This window comes from Thunnus thynnus, chromosome 20 (assembly GCF_963924715.1).
Source record: "Thunnus thynnus chromosome 20, fThuThy2.1, whole genome shotgun sequence".
In the NCBI taxonomy this organism is placed as follows: Eukaryota; Metazoa; Chordata; class Actinopteri; order Scombriformes; family Scombridae; genus Thunnus; species Thunnus thynnus.
In genome coordinates, this window is record NC_089536.1 from 7,652,941 (window position 1) to 7,680,877 (window position 27,937).

The 27,937-nt window shown below is 39.9% G+C and overlaps 2 long non-coding RNA genes across 2 annotated transcripts in view; both read right to left on the reverse strand.

Annotated features, from left to right (window-relative positions):
* The window catches only part of LOC137171580 (uncharacterized), a 56,682-nt gene that overhangs the window by 6,146 nt on the left and 22,599 nt on the right, over positions 1-27,937 (reverse strand). The window lies entirely within an intron of this gene.
* Positions 26,426-27,755, reverse strand: LOC137172008 (uncharacterized). The gene is made up of 2 exons (XR_010924857.1): positions 26,984-27,755; positions 26,426-26,803 (listed from the first exon to the last, which is right to left on the reverse strand). It is a non-coding gene; the product is annotated as an uncharacterized lncRNA (long non-coding RNA).

A 27,937-nucleotide genomic window follows, 5' to 3' on the forward strand; every position in this document is an offset into this window, starting at 1 on the left:
CTTACTGAGTCTTAAGTGGAGTACTGAAAGAAAAAAAAAATATATGTCAATTTGTGAGGTTTAGAATTGCTGGTAGGCATATTTTGTTAGCTTTGGACAGAGCCGGGTTAGCTGTTTCCCCCCATGCTAAGCTACGCTAACTGTCTGCAGGCTCTAGCTTCAGTTTTAGTGGACAGACATGAGAGTGATATCTTCTCATCTTACTCTTGACAAGTAAGCGAACAAGTGAATTTCACAATAGTATTTTTCATCAGTTGTCACTTTAAAAACTGCATGAGCCTAACAGCACACTGAACACAAACACCTGTCCGCTAAGAAATCTCTCACTCTGAGGGAAAACTCTGACATTTGACCTTAGACACTGAAAACTATTCATAGCTCTATATATATCAATATAAACACACAATATCGAGCTGATTTGGATGAAACAACTCGACAGCACACATCTTACCGAACCTTCTACTGGCAGAATAAATTGAAGGCTTATTTCAGACTTGTTTGATTTCGAAATTGTCCCTTTTTTTTTGTCATGAGTGAGTGAGACAGCAGTGAGCAGCGTGATAGTCTCTCTTCTCTTGTCATTCCACAATCCATCGAATCTTGCAGCCTCGCACCCTGCCCTCCCCCCAGTCTACAGCTGTTAAAACACCCTGTATTATTCCCATAATTGTTTCAGTGTGTAGGCTGTTATTTTAATGTGCCAAGCTGGATGAGTAAGGAATTGAAAACTGTTGCGGTAAAAAAAAAAAAGACAAGTATTTTCTGACTACTGACATTCTTCTGTGCATACTGACATTTAGACTGTTTCTTTCCTGAGTGGCTGTCTTATTATCAGGTGATTACCATTTAATTTGGTAGGACAAAAACAAATATAGGCTGACAGAGGCAGCGGTAGTGAGCTGTATTATAGCTGACCCACAGACATTCCGTTCAGGCTTACTGGATGATACGGCTCCTGGTCATATTTGGGTCTGCCGTGTTTAACATTTCTGTAATATTTCTTCACGTCCTTCCAATTGCAATAAGACCCCCGGTGACACATCTGTTTGGCCCCGACTGACATGTCTGATATGCATTTCATGATGTGTGATATGGATATGGACGTGAAAAAAAAAAAAAATGGAGGGCTCATATGAATTAACAAGTTCTCCAGGATACACACATGTACTTTCTTTTGGTTTCAATATGAAATGAACAGAAAGTACACCATTTCACAAAATATTCACTTGTTTTCTGTTTAAAGGGGACATATTATGCACATTAACAGGTCTATATTTTTCTTCTTGGACTCTACTGTAATATCTTTTCATGATTTACAGCTCAAAAACCTCCTTTTTTATCTTATACTGACCCTTTATGCAGCGCCTCAGTTCAGCCTCTGTCTGAAACCGGCTGTTTTAGCTCCTTTCTCCTTAATAATTAGGAACTTTGACCGTGTTTAACAAAGATATCCAACATCATAACAGTATATAAATAACAGAAAACCAGAAAAAAGCATATGTCTCCTTTAACTGCTAATCACACTTTTTCTTTCAAAGGTGTTTATGTTTCTAATGACTAAATGACTATTAGTGATTTAACTAGAAAAGCCTCTACTGTACTTATGAATCTGCCTGCCAGTAATTTTTCACTCTTCTTCCTCTAGAGCGCCATGACTGCAAGGTTTCAGCTGCTTTCTCACTCCGTTGGTGTTTTACGTAACCTTCCCCCCGTAGACTTTTAACAATTACAACCCCTTTTTTCTTTCAACGTCTGTTAACAGCTGCAAGAAAATTAATTTGAAGCCTATGTGAAGAAAGGAGATTAAAAAAATAGAGACTGCAGATACACAAACGGCCGCCCTTGAGCAGCACAAGTCTGAAAATTTATAGTTCTCATTCGGAAAAGCTCTATAAGGTGAGATAAAGAATGTAACTGATCCTCACGCAGCTGCAGCTTTGAACAGTTATGAGTGTTTAAAAGGTGCTCTGCCGAGGCGCTGGGTTGGTGCGCTGTTTTTGTTCAACTATAAAAGCATGAAGTAAGAATGACATAGCTGGAATTGTCTTTCCAACACACTCTGCACATGATATCTTACATTTTGCAGGGCATAACAAGTGTGTGTTGTATAGGACTGTTATCTAGTTACAACTCCTCTCAGGGGCTGTGAAAAAGCTAAATTTCATGTTTAGTTGTTGCATGCTGGTTTATTATATGGTGCTGTGCGCGCACACACACTCCTACTCACATCATGTCTAAACAACATGTTGGAGGTTGCAGAGAGGTAGAGATAGAGAAAGCAGAAAATAAAGTTACAAGAAGAATGGAGGATATCTGTTACGATCTTTTGGCTGATGAAAAAAAAAAAAAGCAGAATCCATGACAATTCTACTACGCTCCTTCCAAACACCAAGCCACTACACATGTACACAAAGGAAACCTGATACCATGTGACAAGTTAGAAATGTCAGACCACGCTTGTCATTCTGCAAGTGTCTACGTTTGTGTACTGATGTGACCACATCAAAAGCCATCTTTACTGCAAGTTTGAAACCGGGGCTTACGACCTCTCGAATGCAGCTCATGTGTTTTGAATCAAATAGAAGCACTCTGCCAAAAAGGCAGTGGAAGCGATTTGCCGGTGTCAGTGGGGCAAAATGCTATCCGCAGTATTGTTACAGTGTATAAAGGTTCTGTACCTCAACAAATATATGACATTTGTGTCGATTTATGCTGGCACCTTTGTAACATTTATGTCACGCTTGCAATCAGGAACACAACCCTTTTTGTCACACTGTGTCACGTCTACAGACAGATAAACTATCTTAATGCCACAGACATTAAATGAAATTTGAACTTGTTAAATCACAAAAGGAAGGTATTAAAGACAAACTTTTTGCTGTAATCTGGAAATACCAGATCTACTTGGATTGTTGTGATTTCTTGTCTAGGTTTGAGGATTTGCTGTGGAAAACTTGATGAATGAATAAAGTTTGATGTGATGGTTATAAAAACTATGAAACTTTTGGGATTTTGGAATCTCTACTAATCGTTATTAGGCTTTCTACACACATGAAGGCAACGATAAATCAGCAAATATTTGTTTTGATATATGAAAATAATTAAGCGACATCCAAAACAAGATTAAGATAATGTTAATGAAGACATATAGAACAGCATAAAGTAATAACACATCTGAAGCTGACCTTCATTGACTGGTGTGTTTATTATCTCTGACTTGATGTATAAAATACAGGAACATCCTCTTGATGAAAACAGTTTGTGGCCTAAACTCAAGAAAAACAGTTTTTTTGTTCTCACATTATGATGACATCATTAATTGTGACGAAGAGAAAACAGATTTGGACATTTTCACAAGATAATTGAAGTTATGATTTTGAAATGATATGGTTGAAAAATTGGTGCGGAGACAACAGACAAGTTAATGATTACTTGCTTACAAAAAGAAAATGAGTTCATCATCTGCCACGCTGAACACAGTCTAAACACTTTGGCTTTCTTTTTTTTTAAAATGTCAAGAGAAGATGTTAAAGCAGAGATGTGACGCCGCTGAAGTACACAGCTGATCTGCTTTTAATCTTGTGGGAATGGCTGACACAATGATTAGAGGGGAGGGGAACGCCGCACATTCATAACTCTGATTAAATCCTTCTTTATTTTATGAAATCAATTTCACTTTTTAGGATTTACATTAAAAGTTCTAGACATCAAAGTTTGCTTGATGATGATGATGATGATGATGATGTGAGCTGGCACCTCACAACAGAAGGTGTGTGTTTTTTAATGTAGTTCTTATTCATTTGCAGGATCGGGATCGTCACACTGTAATATTTCTGTGTTTGTGACTTTGAATGATGGATGAGTTGGATGGCCACCTTGAGTGCAGTAAATTGAATGTAAAATGTAATTTGTTTGAACCAAATGTACAATTAAAAGTGTGCTATTCCAAGAGAAGTAACAGAAATCTGAATATCTTTTGCACTTTTATGAGTAGAGACGTTTCTTTCAGCTAGACTGCTGAAATTGCAAATCTGGTTTATCCAGAAAAAAGGGAAGCACAACTAATGAGAAAGAAACTAGCGCAAAAATAAATGCACTTGTGTAGTTCATTACATTTTCACTAACCCCTTTAGTTTCTGTCTAACACACAAAGACAAACATATACATGAATGCACACACATCTGCTTACATACAGTATATAGACCCCTCCTTTTTCCTAATCTGAAATGAAACCCAACCTCAAAGTGCAACGGTGGGACTTGGTGGAGACTAATGTTTTGAAAAAGGGGTGAGTCACACTCAAATCCATCGGAACTGCTCTCCATGGCTAATTAAAATAAACCAGTGGCATGCAATCATGGATCCAATTGGCATAGCCTGTATAAACAGCATGTAGCCTTAAAAAGGGAACCCGTGACTCTTAGGACCAAAACAGTGGCGTGTCCCAGGCGGCTTAAGAGTGAGTGCCGGGCTGGACGACGGCACAAAGGCCACATCTGGGATCACTGTGTGTCGTGAAAAACACTCCGGAGATGTCGAGATATCCACGGAAACAGGCGCCGGGATTATTTCTCCAAAACATCCATGTGAATATCCCATATTTGACTGGCTTCCACTCAGCTCAGTGTTTACCTCTGGAAATGTCTTCTCTCAAGTGGCATGAAGACGTGACAGCGGATTCTGGCATCATGCTCGCTTGATCCGTCCCAAATGGGTTAGCCGTCAACGTGACAGTAGGTGAAAACAAATCCCCTCAAATCTTGAGGTTAAGTTTTCCCACATGGAAAGACAGACATTCCGGGAACTACTGGCATGGGCTGAACCATCAAACCTGAGATTTTGGTAGTGATACTGTATACTGGCAAAGGATTGACTCCTTCTATCTCCTCCTCCTGCCACTGTTGGATTGAGTATGCATTGAGTATGCCATAAACTTAATTGTCCATAGTCTGGCTTTTATGGAAATGTGGACAAATTACTGCTGACCCTTTGTTTTTCCACAGTTTATTCATTTATTGTAATTCTGTATGCATACCTGCAAATATTCATACCAGCACAGAGTATACACTGCAAGGAAACATATTCAAGGGCACTCCCAGACACAGAATTGGCTTGGGCTCAATCTTTTCCACTCAATTTGCTGTTTTTGGTCAAAGCTTTATTGAACTAACTCTGTATACCTGGCTCACACCCTTTTCATTCTCTGCAACAATAACATAACCGTGCCAGGAGGTTCTTGTTCTCAGTGTTTTGGGCGCTGCCAATGTCGGAGGAACAAGGCAAGGCCTCGAATTCTTTTCATGTATGTCGATGTGATGTTTGCGGCTTACATTTATTTTAAGAAGGATGAGTGCCACATCCACTTCGTGTTCCATTGTCAACACGGTGCTCTTTCCTGAGCGCTCGACAGCAGGATGAAATGTTAGTTTTGAAGAGGACTGTTTATCAGTTTGGCGTGCCACACACATGCTGTTCACTTCCAAATGGCCCCACAAATAATATGACCTTGCTGGCAGCCAACAGAAATAAAACTCAGGGTTTTTAATTATTTTTATGTTCTTATCATTTTTAATTTATTTTACTATTGCCCACTGGCATTTCATTATGCGTGTGGTTCAAACTCACATGCAAGGAATAACATATATCAAACCACACTGAGCAATATACAAGAACAGAGTGAAGGATAAGAATCACTTATCATGCCTATTCTGAAATGTAAACAATCCGCTGTAGGTCAGTGGCTGCACCACTTGTGCTGTTACAGCACATATAAACACGCCTCGGATGATGAAAAAGGTGCTAACAGGGCCTAAGGCATGAAAAGAGAGCACTAAAAAAAAAATAGGTCATGGACTTGTACTGTAAGATAAAGAACAAGATGATGTGTAAAGCTTTAAAGAGCACATAGATTCGCTGAAGAACAATCGATTGGTTTTGGTTCGTTCACAAGCAAGGAAGAGTAATATGAAAATGTTGTACACACAGATAATGAAGCTTATGACCGAGTAATCAATGTGATACTATGATATACTTTCATTTTAAAGGAATAGTTCAACATTTTAGGAAATAAGCTTAATTTACTTACTTTTCGCCAAGAGTTAAAGGAGAAGGTTGTGTTTCTAAAACCTCAAAGTGCTCAGAAAAATGGAAATTTGAAACATTTGCTATTCCATGACCACTGGCAAACGCCATCTGCTGATGAATATCATGTAAAATGATCGAAAGTTCAAGAACACTGCATGACTAAATGTATATTTAGGTGAGTTTTTTTGCAACAAGAATTCAGCATCCTGACCAGGGCTGTTTTTTTGCGTAAAGCTTCCAGCTCAGGTCAGGCTTGGGTTGTAGTTTCTGCCATTTGTCTGCATCAATGTGTGTCGTGTTGTTGGAAGATAAACAGAGCACAGCCAATGTGTTAGCATTAGCCTGGTGAGCTAGCGGGCAAATAATGGAGGAAATAAAGCAAAAACTTGCAAAAGGGGAGCTTCTTAAAATCCCAAATGATTCAGGGAAGGCCGTTGCATTGTGGAGACAAAATTCTGTACAAAGTCCAAAATACAAAGTTCTGCTCTGGATAATTACTGTTTGGACTATTGACAAGTACTGCTGGGAAAGACCATGTTGAGTTTACCAGTCGCATTCATCTGGACTATATCCTGAAAAGGCAAAGCTGATAAGGCAGATAATTTATTACTTTGAGATGCTGCAGTGTTGCTGGTAGTTTACCATTTGACTATTTTTGTAACTTTCCAAAACGGACAAATTGACATTCATGTCCTCTTCAGGCAACAACTGATGAGCTGTTCTGCTTTTTTCATTCTTTTTACAACCATTTCTGTAACTTTTCATATGTATAACCCCGTGCAACAGGGAAAAAATGTACAAAAGTGTGCATTGTGATCCACCTTACAATTCATCAAGTCTTGCTCCTCTCCGTGATAGCATGCTTTTCACCTTCTGCGTGTTGCCATTCAGAACAGGCACAGACATTTTTGCTTTTAGACGTATTTGAATAACATACTAAAAACCTTTAAATGCACCTCTTTTGTTCCTGTTATAATGACTTCTTTTGTGGAAAGTTACAAGCTAAACATGCACATTTTTAATCAGAAGTTATCCCAACTGTGGTCAGATCTGGAGAAGGGAGCACATGATTTCTCCTGCTGATGGAACTACTAAATGTCTTTATCTTACATTACTTGTTATGGTCACCAAGATCACCTTTTTTTTTTTCAAAGATCACCTGGATCTGCATGTCTAATATGACACTTATGCAGATAAAGCTTTTCAAGTGGCCGCTCTCTAGCCTGCTCACTTCTTTCAGAGATAGCCAGCTTACAAACAGAGCCACAATCATTTTCTGAGGGAGCAACCCCTCAGGGTGAAGCAAACAGCAAAGCCAACCATAAAATTGACTGTATAAAAGGAAATTATATCTGCAGACCCACAAAGTGGAGAATGCCCACATGATAAAACACCAAATGAAAAATGCAGATAGGTGCCATGGCAACGTGGCCCTTTGAGCAGCACAAACAAACAGCAGGAGCGGGAATGGAAAGGTTGAGAGTGAACGCCAATTAAATTATTTTCTAATGCACTTCCTTACAATGACAACAGGCAGACATGCTCCTCGAGCATCATCATTGTGAGGGAGTGAATTGATAATGTGCACGTCTCACAGTTTGAGAATGGAAAAAAGTGATGCGGAGGAGGGCGAGTCTGAGCCAAAAAGAGGCTTCCAGCTGTGCTTCAGACTCATCTGGGAGCACTGGGATCAGGACCTGGGAGCCGTGTGAGTGATGAGGAGACAGACCTGGCACGTTCAGATGAAGATGAACAGGTATGCATCAGACATGGGTCTTCAGTGTGCCACATGGATTTCGATTCTCTTGTTCCTCTTAGTAACAAAATCCTTTAAAGCAATCTCTGCTCTTACATAATTAGTGTTTTTATGTGGCAGGGTGGGCATATTTAGATTTCAGCGTCATACTGTCCTGGGGTTAAGCAGATTTTGTGCGTAAATATGGTGCTGAGCCTTTGAAGTACAAACAGAACTCTGCGGAACAACCATGAAGGAGACACAGTTAATACAGTTAAGTATGATTTATGTCTCGCTGTGAGATATCGCTCGCTTATCGGTAAAAACCAGCTGACAAATACGTTGTAAAAATTCTCTGTTTTTGGTCAAATATGTTGGAGATAATGACAATGATTCAGAGTTTAAGAGGCTTTTGTATTAACAAATCTTTCACTTAGTAATTTCTGTGCATTGAATACATCCACCATACTTGAAAAAAAGACAAATTTAGTTTCTAATTAATGTTTTTCCATTGTTGGAAAGAGGTTATGTTATGATTGTTCTTCTTTGTCTCTTTGCAAGTTATCTTAAAAGAGACGGAACTGGATAGAATCTGATGTAGCTCAAAGCATCACTTAATTAGATTAATTCGTTAAGCAATCATTTTAGCTTTAATATTTGGCTGCATTCAAGTCCTGTTGTAAAAATCAAACATCCTGAAGTCTGATCTGACAAACATTCACATCTCACAAAATCAAACCCGATGAAACGAGAGCAAACAAATAAAAAAGGGTTCGTTCTTAAATCAGTAATTTCACCGACCGTTGAAATTTCAGGGCCCAAATTTACATGCAATAGATGACCATGTTTATACTAGGCTTTTAGGCTCTGACCTCATCACTCCCCACAAGGAAGCACCAAGCTCAGTATGGCAGGGAGAAGGGGAGTGACGATAACAACCCCCACCCTCAGGGAGATTCAGAGCCTACAGGTGGATGCTGGGAAGCTGGTGGACGCTATCTTGCAGGCTTTGCTTCATTTATTGTTTAGTTCATGATTTGATTTATAAATTTAAAATGTGCACTTGTACTACTAATCATAATTTAAATATATACCTGTTTTCCTTCTGTGTTAACAAACATTTTCGACACGGCTTGTGTTTTCATTTTTACCTTTGGATCATGGACTAGTACATGTTAGTGTAAGTGTTTGTGGGGACATCTCAGCCTTGAGCCACCTGTGCATGTGAAGACCAAGTGTGATTATATTTATTCTAGATTGAGATTCTTTACCAGAAAGACATTTTTGAATGGGTCTCTGTTTGCCTCTTGAAAGTCTTGAAACTGGATGCTTTGCAGTGGTCGAGGGTCTCTTTGCCGCCGTGTACCCCCACAAAGTTTTATCCCCCCCACTTATCATTCCTCAGCCATCAGCAGCTCCACAGTAGACCGACACCAGAGCCCTTCGCCTTATACAGTACACACATAGTGATGACAACAACCGCTGATGAATAGGGGTTTTAGGCCGTGGAGATTAATGGACAACCCATTAAGACTGGTCCAAGATATGTTTGTTTTGACTGCTTTCTGAACTTGTCCTACAAATAACGAAACCTGAATCATTTTCAAGTATTATACGTTTTCATGTACGTATGCACAGGGAGAAATTTAAAGCACATTTTCTTCTCCTCGCCGCTCAGGAGTTCAGCCAGAGCTGGATGTGTTGAAGACATTATGGGCACCACTGAAAAACAAGATGTCAACATGCACTTCTTTCTCTCTGCATATCTCTGTCACTGTCTCTCTCTGTAAAATTCTCAGACTCCTCACACTGTGGCAGAGATCCAGAAGAAGTGCTGTGACCATAAACTACCCTGGCTCAACTAAAAGGATAGATAACCCTGTCTTTTTATAGCATGCAGAAAGTTTACTGAAGAATTAGAGCTGAGTAGATGCACACACAGAGAGAGAGAGAGAGAGAGAGAGAGAGAGAGCGAAGGTACTTTAGTTTGAAATTTGTCTCAGTCACCTCGTACAGAGACAGAGTGAGGATGAGGAGAGACAGGCTGACTGAGGTCGAGGGGAAAGAGAATGATGTGGTATGTTTTGCACCTGGATGTCAGATACAAATTGAGTTAAAAGTGTTTAGTATTCAACAGGACTGTTGTTTGGCATGGCTGATGGGTGCTGAGCAGATTTGTAACACTCATAATATTTCAATTTGTGACCCTTATGGGGCAATTTCCAGGTGTGCCTATAAAAGTGCCTGTAAAACCTGGAATGTGCTTTTCTGAAACTTGGCATTCCCACTAGGAAAGGATCAAAGAACGCTTTATGAATAATGCTGAACATACATACGTCAATGGCAATAAGATTAGCAAGAAAGAGAAAGGGACTCTGATTTTTTTTTTTTTTTTTCAAATTAATTTCATGTTTAAAGTCGGATTCAGTTCATACATGTGAAGCCGTGCCATCTCTCATGAAGTGGCACCAGCCAGCGCCTCATACAGATGGGTCTTTTGAAGCAGCTTCACAGGGGCTATTTCTAACATTCTGGGATCAACCAATTTCAGAAAGTGGTGAGCTGAAGTGTATTTGTGTAATTTATGGGGAGGGGGATGGTGACACAAGAACAAAAGGGACATGCCATTTTTTACCCCACGTTTCAAAGGTCATCATTAAAAAAACATTATTTATTATGAAAACGTAATGAGCACCAGAGGAATTGTTTGGCGACTTGCCTTTTTTTTCCTCCAGCCTTCTTTTCGCCTAATAGAGCGGTCTGATTGCGAGCCGTTCTGTATCGTTCTCTTCCATGAATTCGTTTGGTTTGACTTATTTACAACAGAAACTGCTGAAGGGCAGACTGTCTGCACTGGGTGACAGAGGGGTGATGGGGGTCATGGTGTCAAAGGCCTGACACCATACAGGACCTAATGTGACTTCTCAGTAATGATCTGTATACACTGACACACATACACTCTTTGACATAATGCATTTTCTTACTCTGACCCTAACCTCAACCATCATGACTACGTGCACTACATACTGTTTACTAAATCCAAATTTACTCACTCATTACCTTTCCTCCTGTATTGTACCAAGAGTAAACACAATTTTGATTTTATATCACTACATTTCAGGGGCAAATGTTTTACTCTACATTAATTTGAACTATACTTGTGACCATAATACAACATTATACATTGTTATCGTATGTCTGCAAAGTAGTTCAAATCAGCTGGAACTTGACCAACATTCACATTAACATGCATCAGTACTCTGCCTTTATAATCAGTGCCTAATTTCAAAAGGTACATTTTGCTGATAATACTTCCATACCTTTACTTACATTTTGATTGCAGGCATTTTACTTGTAGTGGAGTGTTTTTACACTGTGATAATGCTACATTTACTTAAAGGATATGGCTGGCGATTTTCTATAATTATCTTATTGTCAACAAATCTCATGTGAAAAGCCAAAACTGGCTGGTAACCATAGTCTGTATATAAGGACGGATGTAGCGAGATGTGACGTCATCCATTGGTTTACATTGGAGCCAGTTTGAGGCTGAGAGTTGTTTATGGTCGGTGCCATCTGTTCCATTTGGAACCAGGACCTTTCAAATAAGAAGTGTGGGGTGTCACCTTTCATGCCATGGAACCACACCCCTCTACCTTGGACCAAAGCAAACCCTAGCACCCGAGCAGTGCACACTTGGGCTAACGTTAGCTACTTTAGCTAAATTATCATAATCAAGCAAACTGTCAATCACAGCTGTCAAACAACGCCCACATGGCAGACATCAAAGCTACTATAAGTCTTCAAATCTGATTAATGGAGCAATCATTTCTAAAATAACCAACAGCACACTTCTAAGAGTGGCCGAATTTAGCGATTGAGACCATAATGACTTGTTGAAAAAAATTATTGACTTAGTATTTTTAGATAGAAGTTCGTGCTTTTGGAAGGCAGTCAAGCCTCAAGCTGAGCAGTGGTAGTTGCTGCTTGGTAGGAAAGCAGTTCTGTTTAGAGCCCTTTGCTAGCTTGTTATGCCACATATCACAACCTCTTGACTTTGTTCTAAAGTTCTTTAAGAAATTTACAAGGTATTACAAAGTCAAGAGGTTGTGATATGTAGCGCAACGGGCTAGCGAGGCTCTGTAAACAGAACCTTGGAGGTCATACACACACACAAAAAATGCAATACTTGTGAGTATAATCAGTTCATTGTTGGTTTGCCTCTGCACTTGAGAAAAATATCGCCAGTCATATCCTTAAAGGGGAAACTTGATTTAACACATCTGTTTACAGGTCAAAAATACAGGTTTAAATACAAGCTTGTGTGACCTCTTTTTTACATCGGGATATGTGGGGAGAAGACGCCTCATTAAATCCTCTGCTTGTTACACGGATGGCTGACTGGTCATCACCACATGCTGTCTGTGTTGTGCAAATGTCTTGTGACACAAAATTGTTATGCAATGTCGATATTTTGACAATGTAGCTGTAATGGTTTCTTGAAGCATTTATTATCAACTAAAAATCACTTATTAACAGACAGAATCTGTTACACAATACGTGTGTTTGTAATATACAATACAGACCAGGCTTTATACAGAGAAACAGCTGCACCTGAACAAATCTGCCAATCATATTTTAGCGTAGGTAGACTTGTGGGGTCCTGACAAGTCTCTTAGACAAAGAATGTACCTGGCACTGACAGTGGTTACTAAGGAGGACCAGACTTCTCCCTTCACAGCATGACTCTCCGGGTCTGCCAGTGACAACACGGGAGATGAATGGCACTGCTGGCTGGCCAGCGCTGGGTGTCAAAGACAAATGAGAGCAAAGCCCACCAATCAGAGACAAGACGCCCCTGTCGTCCACAGGGCAGTGGGGGAGTGAGTAATTTGTTACAGGTTTGAATATATCACCAGGATTGACGTGAATGTAAGTGGAGTCAAAGCGCAGAGATTGAGGTCTATATGGACTCCAATGAGCTCATTGTATATGTTCAACATGCTATGGGAAAAAATGAAAACCATCCCTTTTTTATTATTATAAGGAAATTGAAGAATTCAACAAGTCAGCCCTTTTTACATTAAGATTTGTCTCTTTAAAATAGTTGAAAACAGGTAGCAGCACTTTGTGTTCCCAGGATCTTCTTACCAAAGAACATGTGCAACATGATACACAGAGATTAAGAATCTCATAACACAGACTCGGTTTTACTTTCACAAACTTATACAAAGTCCTCATAAAAGCTCAGCTTATGGACACATAAATGAGGATGAGTCTTTGCGAGGGTACGGTCACATCCCACTCTACGATGATGTGTATATTCCCGAGGACATTTATGACTCTCTGTAATGGATTGTGGCCCGTTAAAGATTCCCTAACTGTTCCCCTTTACTGCCAAGCAGATTTGCGTTTGGCACAGATATTTTCTCTCGAGAGCAGTACGGTTTCAATTAAGTGCTACGACCAGTCTCGAGTACCTTCTAACCTCGACGTTTTTTGTATTCTTCATTTGTGACTTTATTTTTTTCGCATTTGATGAGAAATAGTAACTCCCCTCTCCTTTGCCTTTAATAGTCTTGGTATGAAATAATATTTATTTTGTATTGATTTGGAAGAAGAAATGCTCCCAATCCACTCCACATTACTCTCACCTAAACAAAGACCTGTTCTAGTAGCTCATTTGCTCACTCACTCAAGGGCAAACATCCAATTTATTCGAACAAAAATGCACCTTCTCACATACATGCATTCAAGTACTGTACATTCATGCACATATACATCACACAAAAAAACACAGTGAGTGCAAAGGCCATTCATCAGTTTGTTTATATCAATAATTTCACATAATTACAACTCTGTTTTGTCAGGGTCCGCGGAGTTGGAGAGTAAATGCTTACTCTTGGCTCGGAGTTATATTTCTCATTCCAGGAAGGGAGGGGGGGGGGGGGGGGGGGGGGGGGGGGGGGGGTGAGAAATGGAGGGTTCATGAATAATGCCTCTTGCCGTTGGCGTAACAAGGACAAGATTAATCCCCTTGCACAAACACCAAGCCCTTTTTCTGATTAATTTCACATTTATAATTTAGTAATTGCATGACTCGGACAGTTGGATATACAGCTAATGAGATTTACACATGCTCTTTGGACCCAGGTCTTGCTCAGCAGTAGATATTCTTTACATTGTGCGTAACTGAGTGCAGCTTCATTCAGAAATGTGTTCTGACTTTGATTGTAGTTTTGCAGCATTAATATTGGGGAGCTATTTCAACAGCTTAATGCTGAAATTATAAAAATGTAAAAATATTTCGGATAACAAAACAGGATAACGTAAGAAATTAAACTAAGGATATTTTTGAAATATTTTTCGACGCTATTCTGTGTTTTTCTCTTTTGAATAAACAAAAAATGAATGAATCCTACTGACAAGTTCTCTGTGGAGCAAAGCCTGATGTATCTTCCTCCTGTGTGCCATTGAGCTCCATTGTTGTCCAAAAGCTATTAAAACACACATAAATAAGCCACACCGTTGCACTGAGTGATGTACACACACACACACACACACACCGTGGTTTATTTTGAGTTAATCCCACATGCAGTCCACCACTGCCATGAATACTCACTGGAGCAGTAAATATGTATAATTCCATGGTGGAAAATAGTTTGTAACAAATGCACATTTACTCCCGTGTTAGTAACATTTGATAAAAAATACAGTGCCCAGGTGTTTGATGAACTCGCTAAACCTTTTTAAAAAAATGAATCTATATATATTTTTTAACCTGTCATTAAAGATTTCAGTAGGAGCCAACGCAGTCGCCACAGACAAAGTAGGAAAATTAGAAACTATTGAGAGGCGGACTAACGCATTGTTGGTTTTGGACTTGATGGGATTTGTTGACACATTGTTGATACTGAAAACTATGGAATAACACCAGCATTATGCTTACACCAAAAACAAAATGAAAATTTGAAACTGAAAAGCAAAAACAAGAACACAAAAAATCTGATTTGCTGTCAATTTTGCTAATTCCAGTTTAGCAGGACAAATGTTTGCAGGGACAGAAACAATTTATAATCGTGCTTGATGACAATAAAGAAAAGTTTTTTTGTTCTTACAGATCAACAGGAACTGCAACAACAGTTGGCAGCGTCCTCCTACGGTTTCTGTGGGTAATTCCACATTCTGGGTGGAGCGTTAATGTTCACTCCATCGGACAACTCGAGACATTTGTATGATTGCAGATTTAGACGAGTGAGGTTTAGAAATACTATGCTTTGACAATTTAACACTTTATTAATGAAATTAGGGTTTAATTACCTTGAATGGTGCACTTTGTCTGACATTAGTCTTTGATGTTTGTTTGGCCTTCAGAGCACTTCCTTATCATTAATCACCAAGTTTGAAATATCAGAACCTTCATAAAAATCGGATTCACAGCCGTGATTACAATTTGGATGTTGACTCGAATGCTACAAGTTGGAAATTGGGGATTATGGTTACCCTGATGTGACATGAATTTGGCACAAAGCTATCCTGGTGAGAAGGGTTCCTTTAATTTCTCTTTTAAAAGAACCTTCTCTGCTATTCTTCTATATTGCCAATTTAAAATTAAATTCAGTTCGTTTCAATGTGTTTTGGACATTCATAGTCAAACACCCATGTGTATGGAAAGAGAAATGGAACATGAAACATGGAAAAAATCAGGAGATGGCAAAAAAAAAAAGACTTGGTACATTCCAAATGCCATCCATACATCTAAGTCAAGGCAGCGAGCACTCGAGCGCCAGCTTTTTTGGCACTGATTAGTCCCACATTCTTGTCAAAGTAGACGTGTTGTTTTTATTTTCATGCTCCAGCAGAAGACAGGGAAGCGAGGGGAGAGGCAGTTAAAACGACCATGACCAGAACCATACGCCATAGCTGTGACTTTCATTGCCTCGCATATCATTTCAAAACTGTCCAAAAAGCACTTCTCTTTGGACACTTGAACCAATTGAGCAGGCTTTCATCTCCTGCTCTGCCTAACAAGCCTTGTTGGTTCTGTCCAATCTGGATTTCATTCCCTCCTTCTCTGTCTCTCACATTGAATAATGTCTTTGTAGTCACTCCCTTCCCACCGCACACACCCTTCATGTCCAATATTTAATATGTACCAAGTGACAAGCCAAGGAAGTAACCAAGACTGTTACACACTAGTTATTGGCCCTGTGAACAAATATACAGGTCACAGGATCGGACACTTTTCTGAGGTGTGACCCAACACATGAGAAGTAATCGTGTCTTTAATAGAGCACAATAATGTGAAGAATGTCATTATCAAATTCACAAGACTGTAACAAGAAACTTAGTTTCAACTATTATCCCAAAGGGACCTTGTTAGTGCCAAAGTGCATTTTTACCAGCATGATGTGAGAAAGCAAAAACCTACGGCCTAACAAATAGACTGTGAAACAGAAATGTGAAATACTTCACCTCATTGCACAAGCCTGTGCGCTGGCTTACGGGTGAGCAGCATCAATGGTGGCATGTTCCCATCTCACACATCTGGTTCACATGATCAAACAGGCCATTAATTCTACTGTTTCCAAAAGAGGGAGCAAGACGGCCTGATAACTAAACTCATAACACTCAGAGGTTAAAAGGTACAATCTGTGATCCAAATGTAAACAAAAGAATCGCCCAGCCACCAAAATCTAAAACAGGATTGCTCTCAAATTGACAGGTCTTTAAATACATGGAATAAAATCTGACAACAACTAAATCTAGGTTGTCAGTGACTACTGGTGCTGTTAAAAGTTTGTTTACACAGTTAATATTTGTTAATACATGGTTAAAACTGGCCTGTATTGTCAATTTTGTCCAGAAGACAAACACACATTGTTTCCTAAACATTTCCAAGTTGTTTCCTGGAAATTATGAAATGGAAATTATGCAGTTTGGTAGTGATTATAGCAAAAATCGGTGTTAAATTGGTACACTTCAAATAATTTACTCCAATTAGTTTCTAATGTAACTTTGAGAGTCTTTTAGTGCACAGGCGATCAGCTCAAAATACAAAAATCTTAAATTTCTCTACAGGTAAGCATACATTTCAACCTATATGGAGAATACATTTCCCAATAACAACTTAATATTGAATTAGTTTTAAATGGAGCAATTATTTTACGTAAATTCCTATTTTCTCTATAAACAGTACCAAATTACATTATTATAAATGTTTACAAGGAAATTATTAAAAAATTATGGACCCATAAAATAAAGAATTACCCAAAATACTCATTTTCTATCATTAGGACAAACAGTACAATTATACATAAACTTAAATTATTATCAACTCATATTATTATAGTCAAAATTAAAGATGTGGGCTTTAAAGAATAATTTTGTTTTATTACAATATGGGTCTTATTTCCGTAGCTTTGGCCATCATTTCTATCATAACATTGTTGTTATGATAGAAATCATAACAGAAAACATAAAATGTTTCCAGATCTGCTCTCTTTTAAGAGATGTGGGAACATGGCGACATCACTACAACAAAGTCTGACTTGGCAAGAAACATAAAACAACCAGACAGGTTGTATATAAGCCAGCATATCATCTAAAAAAAAAAAAAAAAAAAACCTAAAGTCAGAGGTAAAACTGCAAGCGAGTGCACCCAAGATGTTGGCAACAATCCCTTATTGAACTGCTTATGTTTGGTAAAAGTTTAAACAAGAAGTTATCCTTTAAAGTGTGATACTTACAACAGACAGTTTGGGTGATAATTTTTACCATTCTCCATTATTTTATCTTCCAAATACGTTTTCCTTAAACTGTTTGGCTTGTTTACAACCTAATTACCTGACAGCTTGCTGACTTCTTTTTAGTGATATCACAGCATTCCCACATCTCAGTGATTTACGTCACATACAGTGTTATCATTACTGATAAAACTACATATAAATCTACAAAAATAAGACCCAGATCGTAATAAACTTGAGTTATGCTCTTAGCTGCGTGTGCGGAGTTCATGACTCCACTTGAGAAATTAACCTGGACAGATAGAGGCTGGATGGATGAAGGGAGGATGGATCCTGGATGACTGCAGGATGAGGGAGAAAAAAAAAAGTCAGAGCCATATGCATCATTTTGGATATCTTCTTTGTGCATATTCCATTCGCCAGCAAATATTTAAGCATAATTAGAAGGAATCATGTGTGCAGGTTTGTGTGAAAATAAGCTTGAGAGAAACAGACAGACTGAGAATGACAGCAAAGGAGACAGAGAGATTAAGAATTTGCCAGGAAACTTAATCATCAGTAACTCGCTCACATCCGTAAACACATCTGTGAACGTCACTTTTCTGCTCTGGCCCGATCTGCATGAGAGAAAATACCACATTTAATGGTGATGTAGAATATGGTCAAGGGCGGGAGTGCTTTAGAGGAAATGGCCTATGATAGCTTGTCCTCATTGACTTCTTTTGAGACTCAGTCCTCTGCTGAATGAGAGCACATTTTTGGCTGGACTACAACAGCAGGGCCAGCCCTATAAATGCGAAAGCCTGTGACTGACTGAGTGACTCACCCGGTGATGAAGTTACACCAGGTGGTTCGGACCAATCAGCGTCCTATGAGGATTCTCGCTTGATCTCGTGATCTCGCGAATCCAGCTGTCTCGCAAGGTGAGATGGTGATAGATGGTTCATCCAATCACCTGCCAAGTATTTTTTGAAAGTGCTTGCCCTTTTCCAAACAGTTTCCAAGGACGCTCTGTGTAACAAACCATCTGGCGCGCCAGGTTACCGTATACAGTGGAAAGCGCTTATAGTGATCACAGTTACAGTGATCAACTGCTTATATGGATCAAAAAGCTTGGAACAGAATCATTCCTATACAAATGCTGTTTAAATATTTGCTCAAGTAGTTCGCTGATCAGGTTCTCAATGGTTAGGAGCTCTGCCTTGAGCCCGAACAGCTCAGGATCCGTCACTGGATCTGCAGAAAACCCGGTCTCTCAAGTGGATAACCCTCGACTATGTTTCAGACGCTGCCTTGGATTTCTGACAATCAGCAGGTGTAATCCAGAAATTACAGGGGACAAGCTGTTAGCTCAGTGTAGCCGCTGGTTCCGCTAGCTGTCAGCGCCGCCAGCCGTGCCGTGGCGTCCACACGGTGGCTGTCAGCAGCTCAAACTGCAGTGATCAGGCCCAGCATGTAATGCCGAACTGTACATCAGTTAATAAGACATAAAAGTCATTAAAAACCAGAGTTTATTTCCTATATTCAGCAAGGAAAATTTTAAAATATCAAGAATTAAAAATCAGAGTTTGGCGAGAAACCAGATCACATTTGGCGCAACGGAAGTCGCAGACCTGTAGTGTATTTTGAAACAGTCAATAAAATGCTTATTTTATTATTAATTAGATGGTAATCTGCATGAGAAATAAAGAAAAAGAAAAAGAAAAAACGGTTATAATAATCACGTAAGTTGTTTCCACTGCACTACGTTGTGACCTAGTCTTGTTATGAGTAGACACATCATTAGCCTAGCATGGGCATGGCTCCGCGCCATGGCACAGGATGAGAATACGTCAAAGCATGATGGACCACACATGTTGCTCCTGACCTGCGGTGCACAGCATGTAGAGCAGCAGCAACCCCTTTTGTCTTCACGTTTTCACTTCCCTCATTTCCAAATGCCCTTCCCCAATGCCCTTTGCAACAGACAAAAACTAATGGGATTCAGAGGACAACTGCAGCAGCCGTGATAGACAGAGATTTATAAAGAGGGATGAGTAGAGAGAGTGATGGAGTTGTCTACTGCAGATCCAGTTCCCACATCTGTCCGGTTCTACTTGGCAGCACTTCTGAGCAATTCAGCTGGGAGAGAGATATGCAGGTATTTTTTTTTTTTTTTTTTTTCCACAAACAGATGCATCAAGCTAAGCCGAGCCAAGCAGCAGACGGACGCATGAAAAGAAAAATGTTTTGTTCAGGCCCAAGCTGTGCATTTGGGACAGACATGCTTTCAGCAAAGTGCTTAAACAAAGTGGCTGTTTTGCATTTTTTGGCATAACAGCTCATCCTCTTTGTTTTGCCCCCACAGTGGAACTTAGTCACCTGAAGCCCCTGGGAAACGGGGGGAAAAAAAAAAACTTTTTCAGATTCGTGACATTTTGGATAATTGAAATACACAAAGACACTTGCAGAAAATACACATCAACATGCATGTCTTTGTTCAAAAAAGTATTCCAACCTAAATGACAAAACAGGTTGTCAGTGCCTTACAGAAATACCCATGTGATCATGTTCTGATCTGGTGCCCCTATAATCAGGACATGGTGGTCAGCGCCGAGGCAATAGACTGTTACAAAAATGATTCATAGGAGCATGTATTCATCTGCCAACTCTATAATTAAAACTATCTGGTTATGGTTAGGGAGAAAATCATGGTTAAAAAGAAACCAACAAAGACTGTTAGTAGCAGGCAGGATGTGAACAGCTGCCTCAGGTTTTGTGGCGCTAACAACATTGTGTAACTTTTGTCTTTGCTATAGTAACAAAATAACACAAGAACCGTTGGATAGATCTGTGTTTATTCTGTGAAAGCTCAGAACTCACCAAGACCTTTAGTTCCTTATGTTGTTTTCCTCTGGTGTCACTTTTTTCTTCTTCTACATTCATGATCGGGACTCATAAGCATAAACAAAAATGTCTTGCATCCACTTATGCCTTTCCACTGACTTTATTTGCAATTGTGCTGCCTCTAATTCACTTAAGTCAGAGCACACCGCCATTATTTGCTTGTCAAGAAAATGTATAGAACGGTATGTCGTCTGGGTCTTGTAGCAGAACATAACAATGAAGCACAGCTACATATAGTTCTAAATAAACACAGCATTCAAAGTAACCACTTCAAGCGCTGTTATAAGCAGTTTTATTATGTCATGAAATTAAAAACTATTATCTGCTGGAGAGCCTGAAGGGAGAGATGACAGTCAGAGGGCGCAGCACAGTGTGGTACCAGAGACAGATGGTAACAGAATAAACTTTATAATTAGCAATAATTTCTGCTCTAATAGAAGACACGATTCGTGAAGAATGTTACAAATTATTCACATTTTGCAGGAGATGCTTGACTGAGAAGGTCACAGACTGGGCCGCGATTCAACAGTCGATTTAAAATTGTGAACAGTGTCCTCGAGTTGCTGCCACTCTCTGTTATCACCCTGGAGAAATAGACTCTTCTTCTGGAGCATATAACAGAGTTTAAAGAAGCTTTTTTATCCTTGTATTTATAGTAGTGGACTATATATATAAGTCCAGATGATCTCTTTAGTTTATGAACAGAGTTTGTTATCCAAGGTGATGGTTTACTATGAGATCTATTTTTTTTACCTTTAACAGGGCCACAATATTTAGCATGTTAACCAAGTTGTTATTAAATGAATCACTTTAATGAGCTGTTTATTTCAGGTAGATAAGAGTGATTTACTAACTGCAGTGTCTATAAATCGCTCGCCAACTGTAAATTTATTTGTGCTTTTTGTTGCTGGCAAACATGCATCAAAACATAGACAGAAGTGATCAGATACAGTGATATCAGTGCAATGCCACAGCCTTTTGACATCACCAGGTCAAGGGGTATTACCTTGATGATGTGTGGGCTCATTGATATACCGAGTGAGATCTAAGTTTTCTAGTAGGGCTTTGAACTCAACAGTCATGGAGTTAGAGAGATCATTTACGTGGATGTTTGAATCACCAGTAATAGCAATCCTATCATAGGTCAGTACAATGGAGGATATAAATTCAGAAAATTCACATAAAAAGCACAGACTGGGTTTTAAAGGGTGATAAATAACAGCAAGGACGGCTGGATCTGTACCACAACTTTTGAACACAAGTACCTCAAAGCTCGAGAAATTGTTAACAGATAGTAGACTGCATTTAAAGAGTTTTTTATAAATAGCAGCAAGACCACCACCACAGCCACATGGCCTTGGCAAACTGATACTACCATATCCAAGAGGGCATAATTCAGCCAGCTGGCAGTACTCATTTGGCTTTGATCGGGTCTCAGTTAAGAGCACAAAATCAAGGTGTCTAGAAGTAATAAAATCATTTATAAAAAAAGTTTTTATCAGAAAGAAACCTTACATTTATCTCTATTTACAGGTCTTGTGGAGTGCTACTGCATATGTCAAAAAAGTTGTATAAAGCCTTTTGTGGCTCCAGAGGGAGCTGCGTAAAAAACCTGATAAATCTGATAAAAGTGATGTCACTTGAGTCATCTTGCGGTTGAAGGCTACGAGTCTGAAAAAGTGTGCTATTAGAAAGAAGTGAGGTTACCAGACCTCTGCAGTCTGCTCCTCATCTCTGCTTGAGGCTGGCGGGTTGACTTGTCTGCCTGAACTGCTTGCAAGTTGCATAGTGGGTAATGTAGTAGAGGTCGACGGCGCCGATCAGACATTTGACAGTGGCTGATGGCCGCGCAGCCTCCACCGGTCACACGAGGACGTACATCACTGTTTTGCATGGAGGCTCCATACACAAAGTCAAGGTAATCAGGATTTTCCCGGCCATTATAGGACTCAGGAGCAGCATCTGAGTGCTTTCTCACAGCGTCTATGCCAAACTGGTCGTGCTGCTTCTCTGTCCTTTCCTCTGATCGCTGTGTTTGACACACACACACACACACACACACACACACACACACACACACACACACACACAGCAGAGCAGAGAGGCTGCGGTGGAGACAGTGAACCAGGTGAAGTGAAGATAACTCGAAGATTACTCGAGTTGACAACAACTACGCTTGTTACTGTAAGTGCAATAAAACCTTTGCGAGTAAAAAGCCAATAAGCACTTTATCAAACCACCTGTTCAACAACCGTAAACATGTAGAAAAGTGATATTTACACCTGCTTTGCCTGCAATTTCCCAGCACAATTTACACAACCACAGTGCCCTTGTTAAGCTAATAGCGGATTGATACAAGCAAGCTAAAATGAAAGCTGTCTGTATGTAGTCTAACTGTTTATCTTTGCCATGATCATTGCCACTGAGACAAACCAGCCTCTCCTCTCTCTAGCAGCGGTACCTGCAGGCAGTGAATCACGTAAGCAGCAGAGGGAGGAGGACAGAGGAAAGGATCAATGACTGATACTGACTGATGTCTGTGTTCCTCATTCTTTCTAAATGTCACTCAGTATTTTGATGTCAGAAATATTATTTATTTTACTGACATTTTAGATTAGTTTCCAGTGAGATATTATTGATTTATTATATAGTGACTTTGCTGTTGTAAACATTACTGTAGCTGCTTTAGAAACAGTATTTAGTTAAATTTAAAATATAAATCACTTCTAATCCTGTTCTGATCATTTAAATAAACCCAATTCTTTAGTAATGATAGAGAAGCGGTGAGAGTATTGATAAAGAATGGGGCCGACAAGAGTGTCGAACATACTCATCCCTATAACTGGTTAGTGGCTTCGTCCTGACTTTGGGAAGATGAGCAGGTTTTAGGTATTTATCACTTTGACTTTGACGCTCAATTCAACAGTTATCCTGAAATCTAAGATTGTTCTATGTCCGACAGTAATTTTTTGGCTCCAAAGTTATTTCCTGCTCTCAACTATTGTTATTATATCAGCCTATCGATCCACTATCGTTCAACCTCTATAATGTCGGCACCAGATTTTGAGAAGGAAGAAGAACGCATGGAATAAAAAAGACGATATCTCTGGTTTGATTTTGATACTTATAGAAAACTTTTCATTGTGAGTACAACAACGTTATAAGTGCAATGACTACTCTTGTAATACTAACCTTAATATGCTTCACTCTCATGCCAGCAGTCAATATGGAAAAATGGGAGTTTTTTTTTTTTTTTAAATGGTGGATTTTTAAAACAGAAATCAGAAAAATATTCCTCTGGAAAACACATTTGTTTGTATCCGGCCAATGTGGTCAGAAAAGATTCTAAAAAATGTTTTCCAGAGCTTCACGTCCTCACTGAGCATGCTCCTTGAAGCTCTGAAAAACACAGACTAGCTTTGTTCTTTAACAATGCTTCCTGACCACTTAATCTGGAGGCCGTGACCCAGCAAGATGCTCTCCTGCAGTCTCTGTTCTCCAGCTGGGTTACAGTGGGAAGTCATGTTACTGCCTCGCACACATACCTGGCTCTGCTGCAGGAGAGGAAGCAGGAAATGCTCGCCATAGCAGGGCTGCTTTGTACACTATGGGAGATAATGGGCGCCGTGTGGAGAGGCAAGGGATGTGCCCTGGGCCATGTTCCACATCAGCACATCGCACCCCATCCACACTGTCTGGACAGGAAGCAGACTTTCCTGTCATCGCCCTCATCATTCTGTGTCCCTGCCCTTATAGTCATACAAATCCAGTCCTCGGATTCAGACTGTTTCAAATTCACAGTAAATGTGTATCTTTTTAGAGCTCTGACAAAGTAATTTGTTGTGAGAGAAGCCGGTGTGTGATGTGAAAAAGAATCATATAATGTTATGCTAATCAGCGGGAGATGGACAGGACCGTAATAAACCAATAAAAGAGGTCAGGGTTTCATTATCTCCTACCCGTGTCACGGACGAAAACACAATCGTGTAATGAATCATAAATTCGGTTTGTATTCCACAGATTACACCTTGGCCCGATCGCGTTCTCGCAAGGAGCACCTCAACAGATTCGTCACACGGAGCTGTCAGACGAGTGTAATCCACGCAGTGATCTCATCAGTGTTACAGCAACAACAAACAAATCCAATGAGGAAAACAGCTGCATCTCAGACGGGCTTGTGTGTGTGTGTTGCGGCGCTCGGACTGACTCCAGGTCTGGTCTTCCTCCAGGGAGAGATTGCATTTTGTGAAACTCCATTAGTGCTGAGTGTAAACAAACACAGGTGATATCAATTCAAATTTTCATCAGACCACAAGATCTGGATCACTTGAAAGATATATAATAATGGCTGTCTCACTAGTCTAGTCTGTGCTGTGCGTGCTTGGTGTACACATGATTATCTTTCAGAATCTTTACTGTGTAATTTTTTCTGTCACTCGGGGTAATTTGATTTTTAAACTGTTGACAGTTTAATTTCTGAATGGTTTAATAAATTTAATGTCAGCCACATGCAAGTCCTGTCTAAACAAGGCTGTTGGGTAATTGCTTTTTGTGTTTTTTCATGACGGAGAAGTTAGTGATAGAAGAGATTAATAGTGCATCCTTTTTATCTCAAACGGTAGTAAAGATTCAGCCCGGAGGCTCTTAACTGTATAATCACCGCCCCAGCTTTAAATCAACGATGTTGTGAAACCCATTCTTATCAGGACTTTTGGTTTTGGCTTGTTTCTGGCCTTTTCTCCGCCTGATCAAGTGAACTCAAAGTTCACTCAAAGTGTGTCTCGCAAATTTATGGCGCTCAGCCCCTCAAGCCTGTATAGTGCAGCTCATAAACACAACCTTCCAAATACAATGATTGCTACCATAAGGGATCACATGAATACTTGTTGTTGGTGAAAGGTTTATTCTTTTAAACTTGCGATAACTTATTTTTGGCCTCTCTAGAGCAGCAGGACAAGCTGAAAAGAAAACGTTGACATTTTATCATCTTATGGAGATGGGAACGTGTTAGCAAACAGTTGCTTATTGACGTCCAGCAGACATGGAGCAACATTAGCATTCATTCTTTACGCTGCTAAATGCTTGACTCGCTAACTCTGTCTGTCTGCCATTTGTTGCTGGGCAAGCAGAGTACAGATGTTTTTTTTTTTTTAAAAGTTTTTCTGCTAAAAACAGCTGCCTGCTGAGGCCAAAAATGACATAAAGACGGACATTTATGGGCCGGAAAATAAAACAATTAGTTGAAAGATGCAAAAAGCTCCAGAGAGCTGAGGGGAGCTGCAAAGTCTGGTGATATTTCTCTGTGGGTTCATCATTATAGGCAATCCCTGTCAAATACACACAGTGATTTGATCATTTGTTCATACATAAATCTTGATTATAGCCACAAAGGTTCACACTGCTTGTTTCCTATAGAAAGTAAAGTACACACAGGGTATTCATTATAAGAACTATCACTCAAGAACTCATCTTTAACACCGTATTTGTGCTCTTACAGCACAGCAACACAAACATCTCCACGGACGATATATCACGCAGCTATCGACAGCTTTACATCTATGTTGACTAATGGAGAAAACACAGTCACTATACAAGAAGACAAAGAGAGCAGAGATTCTGGTTTATAAAAAAAAGGAAAAAAAGTACTTGAAGGGACATGACTCCATTTTAATTAGCACCCCAGAGTCTCTGAGCTGTAATAAAAAATCCCAGGACGGTGGAAAATGATATTGTGCCATTTACAGAGATAAGTGCTTTTCCAGTCTTTGGCTGGAACAAAAATAGGTTGTGTGTTGGAGTTCCAGTTAATGTTTACCTGGCCCACAGCCACTGCTTTACTATTCTATGTTGTCTAGACGTAGGCATTTCAACACAGATGTTTACAGTCTTTGACCTGTTCTTGCTCTTTCTTTGGGTTAACCAACATAGCATAATGGACACCTTCATCTGAAAGTTTTAGAGGTTGTTTTTCCCGCCTGCTTGGACCCCTTTTCAAGCCCAATATTTGTTGACATCTTGGAACATTAGAGAAGGCAGCGTTGGTGCATCCTGACGCCAATACTGAGGATATTCAAAATGCTAGGCTAATGTGTCGAACGTGCCTCACCACGCCGTGAAGGAACGTCCACCGTGATGTATTGCCTGAGTGTCGCATTGAAATTCTTCTGCCGGCGTTCTCATGCCACAGACTGAGGAGGAATGTGATGAATGCCCCTTCATGTCACAGACATAAGTGCTCCCATAGATTACTGCAACACATCGGACACCGCCTGACACAAATGTGTTACGATGACGGCTCATCTTTCTTCCCACTCATCTCTCTTTTTTTTCCTTTCCTCAATATGCCAAGGACCTTTGGACAAACAGGTTAAAAATATCATCCAATCACAGTCTTGTTAGGAGAGAGACACGACTGAGTGAGTGAAGCAGGAGAAGACGGGCTGAATGCTTCAGCGGTAGGGTTTTGTAAATTTGAGCCCGCTGAAGGACAGCCAGGAGTAAAGATCTACCAAGGTACATAAAACACACCCACCTCATATTAACGATGATGTCCCTCCGGGCATATCTGGCCCATGCCGCGCCCTGCGGCATCAAAAGCACCGCTACGGTCTCCCTGTCAGCCTCAACAGGATTAGGTAATCACAGCTCTTTCTCACCACATCAAAACAGAAGATGCATGCAGAGAACTTTTTGGTGGCAGCCATCTATGTCTTGACTTGTCAGCGTAAAACCACTGAGAAACATTTGTTCACACTCATCAGCTGAAAATAAATAGATACAGCCTTCTGATCATTTGGAAGGGATATTATTACGTGTGATAAGCATCTGGTAGCTCATGCACTTTGATGTCTTGGCTACTGAGACATTTCCAACAAGTCGTCCAAGTGAAACGATCATGTGCACTCTAGGATGACATTTAGGAGTGTTTTCTATCTGGCGCCCCGCAGTAATCGACAAATCACTGCGATGTTTTATGATGTGACAACACTATGGTTACAGTCTGGTTAGGTTTAGGCACAAAAACTACTTGGTTAGGTTTAGGGACCTTTGTTCAGGTCATACGGCCGCTAGATGGCATGTGTCACTGAAACGCAACTATAGGTCATTTTTCGGGTGACTGACATTACAACTGATCATGTCGTTTTTCTTGGGAAGACAGTCTTGACATTTCACAATGCTTCTACTATTAAGCCCTTTTTCTCCTATATGACCTGAGGCTGCATCTACATCTGTACAGCTGGAAGCTATTTAGCTGACATCAGACCTGTAATGGACTAACGAGGGTACCGCAGGATCGCGACATCGGTTGACCCTAGATTGCTTTGACCTGCTGAGACCTGTGCAGGACTTCAACAATAGCCTGCACAGACACAGAGAGCAGAGGCTTTCAATCAACGTCAGGGTCAAACTTTTGTCAACTCACTTCAGTATAAGTTCAGTATCTCTAAAAAATGCTCACTTTACTATTTATTCTATTTCACAAGGG